We start from the raw sequence: 6,000 nt of genomic DNA, 5'->3' as shown, positions 1-6,000 counted from the left end.
AGTAAAACGTTCTTTTTTACAAACTTTCATTGCGGCACCATTACAGTGAAGGGACTAAGTCCGTGCATCAAATAAAATAGTGGCAATGGATCTGTACATAAGCGCCAAATCTGACTTGCTGCTAAATAGTCACCCAGCATCTTGTGTACAGGTGTAAAACAGGCAGGAACACATAGGTTGCAAGTAGTTTTTTTATACGATGCACAAGAACATCATGCAGCATGCAGAACTCAAGAATATTTCGTTTATACGACGGCGGCGACTACTGTGGGAACAAAAGGGGGCAGAAACCCACGACCACCTGCACGTTTGTGGCAGATCTTCCCACATACGGCCGAAGAGGAATCCAGTATGAGCTGGGCTTGAGCTCACATCGACTGCTTTGGTGAGAGGCGCCTAGGTCACTGCGGGCATAAACGCTGGCACGCTACAGTGTTTAAAGATCTTTAGACGTTCTCGCAGTAACAGATAAATAATAACTGACTTCAACAAAATACGGCCTTTTTGCCAACAGACAAAAATTGAAGTACTTCCAAATGTATTCATACATCACTATCGATTTTTTCATTCTGCTAATGGTTAAAAAAAGTTAGCAATAACAGAAAATATTTATACGGCTACCCTCGCGAAAATTTATTTACTAAAGGTTGTGATATGATTTACTTTGTGCCTTTTAGAAGCCTACTATTTTGACTATCAGCAGATGCCGTGTAAGGGATAAAACCCCTCTTAAGTAGTATCTTTTCAAATCAAAGAAAAGAGTTATGAATGCAGGTCGCCCAGCTTTGAGCTTGCTGGGGAGATTGGTTTCCGTCATTTAGATATTCTCCTCCGTACATCCCAAGTTAATAATGCATAACAGCCACCGTACGACACATGCTTGGCCTGGTGCGAGCGTTAAGATGGCCGCAATTTTATATCCTAGCCTAAAATCAATATTGACAACAATCGTAGAATATAATACCTCATTACCTTTTGCAATCTGTCTACTGTTCTATTTTTATAATCAGTGTAATTCATCTGAGACTGAAATGTCTTTTCACAACCGCTTCTCTTCACTTAACAACACACAAGAACCTCGTTGCTGGGTAGAGCATGTATCACGTTGTCACCAAATATCTTCCTTTTTACGTAGGCACCCCCTAAGGCGTTGCCTCCTTTATTGTGAAATGGAATGGTAAATTATGCTATGAATAAGCTGGAAAATGTCCCTCTTTTACCCGCCCCACGCGTATAAGTTAATGTTAATTCTTCATTCATAAGGAGTATTTAGTAGAACCGAACAAATAACAACGTCCTCATCGCATCATTATATCTTGCGGAGTCAACACACACAAATGACCAAATCTCTATCTGGTGTAGTCGGCAGCATCGGTTCATCATTTATTCCAGGAATAATCAGTAAATCTTCCGATAATCAAACAGATTTCGTGAATCAGAAGCGTAAAATGGCATAGATAAATATGGATATTGTCTTGGCGAAAGAGCATCAAGCGAAATAACATCTCGTCGCGTATCAAGAATACACACCGACCAAGGACACTGCACCCCTGCAGGCAGCAATACGTCTAATGCCAGTACACTGTGAGTGTGTGAGGTGTGATTGTTGAAGTCTTGTGCTAACTGCGGTACACCGTGTGTCTCTCAGATGTGATTGTTGAAGTCTTGTGCTAACTACGGTACACCGTGTGTCACTTAGATGTGATTGTTGAAGTCTTGTGCTTACTGTGGTACACCGTGTGTCCCTTAGATGTCATTGTTGAAGTCTTGTGCTAACTGCGGCACACTGTGTGTCTGCTAGATGTGATTGTTAAAGTCTGGTGCTAAATGCGGTACGCTGAGTATCCCTTAGATGTGATTGCTGAGGTCTTGTGCAGACTGTGGTACACAGCGTGTGTGAGGTGTGGTTGTTGAAGTCTTGTGCTCACTGTGATACATTGTGAGTGTCTGATGTGTGATCGTCGAAGTGTTGTGCAATGTGCGATACAATGTGAATGTGTGAGGGGTGATTGTTGAAGCCTTGTGCAGACTGCGGTACACTATGAATGTGTGAGGTGTGATTGTTGCAGCCTTGCGCAGACTGCTGTACACTATGAATGTGTGAGGTGTGATTGTTGAAAGCTTGCGCAGACTGCGGTACACTAGGAATGCGTGAGGTGTGATTGGTGAAGCCTTGCGCAGATTGAGGTACACTATGAATGTTTGAGGTGTGATTGTTAAAGCCTTGCGCAGACCGCAGTAGTGAGGCAGCACCAGCCATATGTTGGCCATATTACAAGCGTGGTGCAATGATCGAAATACTTTTGAATCCAACGAGGATGTCTTCTGGACAAATATTTTTGGACGCCTATTTTCCAAATGCTGACTTCTCATTTATCATGATATATTGTGTTCTAAAGAGAAATCCTAAAAAAAATTTCCATCCTATAAGCTATTGTTGAAAAATAAAAATAGAGGGAAGCGTGTTTACACACATGTGAAAAGAAAACGTGACAGTTATTTCGGATTCATGATATTCGAAATGATACTCGAAAGTATGAAAGTAACACGGTAAACCATATCGATTCTGTTATCTTCTCTCTTGATATCTTATAACAAGTTTGGGTGACGACGAGCCATTCACGTTGGCTACTTTGGTTGGTTGCTTATCATCTTCATTTTAAACTAGTGTAACAACCCAGACCACCTTACAAAATATACGTTTGTGAAATCATCCGCCACTTAATAGTGATCATATTTCAATTTATTTATGTTTTTTATTTGATTGGTATTTTAACCCTTAATCAATAATATTTTAATTTTCTATCAGTTGACAGATTAATGGCTGTAGTAATATAAGAGCTTTATATTTTATCACCACCCTTAGCTTAAAGACTATCTGTACATTCTACATTCTACATTTTAGTCCCAACGTTCCAGTGTGGGACACACGAAATGTATCGATTTACCATCTACATAACATTCGAGCTTTAACATGAAATGTTTATTCTATATATTAATTATGGACTCATTTTCCTTGAGCATTTGCTTCATTATCTATTAGCCTGGTGACGTCCAAAAAGTCTTATCTCACTCCTTGCTGGCTTTTGTCCATGTGAGTTATTTTTTTGTACCTCTGAAGGTTTAATTCATGCTATATGCACTTTGCAATGAATGGCTAAATTTCACCAGCACGGCATTCTGAAGCCGGCAATCTCTGTTAACAAATCCATACGTACAAAAGTATTAAAGCGTCAATCTTTAAATGTTATTTTCGGATGAACTGGCTAATGGATTTATCCCAGCTACATGGGGATTTATCATCACACTTAAAGGTTAGAAATCTTTGTTCAGCTTTTATTGGGTGCTATTACACCATAAAGATCTGTTCTCTATCCATTAGATGTTTTAGCCACAAAGATAATGTTATCATTGTCAGAAAATTTCTATTTTTCGCGTTGCGTTTTTCGTGTTTATCACAACGCCTGATTTTGCGAAAATGAATAAAGCCTGGTAAGGCTAAAAAGACAATTATAACCAGATACTCGGAAGTGTTTGCACTTTTTCTTACCATTCTCGATCGAAAAAAGAAGGTAGGTTATTAAAGCGTGCAGTTTACTGGCCATTAGGGGCTATGTGGCGGATGTCAGATACTTTATTCCTTCCACTGACAAAAGCAGATCAATATGTGGAAATGGCACCATATCACTGGTCTGGTCATTTGATGTCTTCATGAGGGAGATGTCAAATGCAAACCGCTACATGTCATACAGGCAGCACAGCGGCTCGCTAAAGGCCAGCGGAAATGCCTATAGTGCCTTTTACAGCTTGAGACTTGAAGGAAGAGAGTGCGATAAGTGGAACCAGTCGATCACTAACCTGGCATGTGTCAGTAGAATGGCTCTGTCAGTTTGATGGACCAAGGACGGAGTGCCATTCTCCGACTTTACAGGAACGACACGGAAGTTGGAAAGCCATTTGATGTTTGAAGTGTGAAGTGTTGATCTGTCAGTTCATGGAAGATCGCGGCTATGAGGTTGTGTTGTCGTATTGAGACCAGTTTGTCGATGCACCATGGAGGGCAGAGCTTTAAGATTCAGGATTACCCTGCTACTACTGATTATGGGATCCACCGAGGCACAGTGGTCGCAGTCAGGTAATTCCAAGTTTGTACACCTTAAGGCCATTGCCACATTCTGATTTCAGGAGATATAACATTGGAAGATTTAAATTTTCAGAAGTTATGAAGGATCTAAAGAGATGGTATGGTAAATAAGATGAGGATATTATATGATATGTAGGTGAAAAGTGATCATAATGACTATAAACTATTATCTGATATGTACATGAAACGTGGTCATAATGACTATGAACTATTATATGATATGTAGATGAAACGTGGTCATAATGACTATGAAGTATTATATGATATGTAGATGAGACGTGGTCATAATGACGATGAACTATTATATGCTATGTAGATGAAACGTGGCAATAATGACTATGAACTATTATATGATATGTAGATGAAACGTGATCATAATGACTATGAACTATTATATGATATGTAGATGAAACGTGGTCGTAATGACTATGAACTATTATATGATATGCAGATATAACGTGGTCATAATGACTATGAACTATTATATGATATGTAGATGAAACGTGGTCATAATGACCATGAAGTATTATATGATATGTAGATGAAACGAGGCAATAATGACTATGAACTATTATATGATATGTAGATGAAACGAGGCAATAATGACTATGAACTATTATACGATATGTAGATGAAACGTGACCATAATGACTATGAACTATTATATGATATGTAGATGAAACGTGGCAATAATGACTATGAACAATTATATGTCATGTAGATATAACCTGACCATAATGACTATGAACTATTATATGATATGTAGGTGAAACGTGGTCATAATGACTATGAACTATTATATGCAAGTATGCACAGACACGAAAACTAACAACACATTTCACCCTATTCTTCTATCGATTCCGTCATCGTGCCTCAGCTCTATGTGAACATACCATTTCCGATCTGTTATTCCGTTGCAATATTTAAAGAATGGAGAAATATCGTCCATTGCAGATCCCATCATAGAGTAGTGCTGTTGTTTTCCGGCCACTGCGTATTAAAAACCTCAACCTAACTATTGCCACTTTCTTACTGCAATATAAGAAGGTCTAGACCAGGGTTAATGGACTACATGCCCGCACTACTAATCCCTTTCCATGATATATTTTCCTACTCTATCTTTATCTTCCTTTGTGAAATGTTGACGGCCCTGAATCTGTATGTATTGCTCTTTAGTGGACTGTTTTTCTTGAAAATGCCAAAGGGGGCATCTTTATTTGCGCGTTCACGTGGGCGAGTGTTCGTTTATGGCATAATGTATGGGAAAGGTACCAAAAAAAATTATCAAGACAGTTTAAATTAGGTACACACTTTCCCTCAACTATTTTCTATGGTCTTGTCTGAAGAATATTGCTTTTTATACATTTACGTGTTCTTCGATATTCCTCATAACTACAAAGCACTATGGAGGAGGTATATGTACATGCGTTTTGATAAAAAAATAGAACAGGACTTACTTTAATATTTGGCGTTTCGATTCCTGTATCAGCTAAATTTGTTTATTGTCATGTATGCAGAGCTTTGTAATCTGTTTTGTTAGAGGTTGAAATTTTCATTTGTCTTTACTCACTGCAGACAAAGGTGTCCAATTACAGTGATGATAACATATAATAACGACATAAAGGTTTATAATATAACATAACAGTACAACACAATAATACACATATACATAAAATAAACACTATTAAAATGAAATAAAGATAATCAAATCCTGCAGGATTATCAATAGATTGTTGTAATATAAGTATAGCGTAATAACTTGCATCTTCTTTTTAAAACATTGATCGGCGTAAACATATCACATAAACTATCTCGATGACCATTACTATATTCTAACACCGCAATAAAAATTTACA

Source organism: Liolophura sinensis, chromosome 8, assembly GCF_032854445.1.
Source record: "Liolophura sinensis isolate JHLJ2023 chromosome 8, CUHK_Ljap_v2, whole genome shotgun sequence".
NCBI lineage: Eukaryota > Metazoa > Mollusca > Polyplacophora > Chitonida > Chitonidae > Liolophura > Liolophura sinensis.
The sequence above is the reverse complement of the archived record's forward strand: the minus strand, read 5'-3'. Positions refer to the sequence as shown.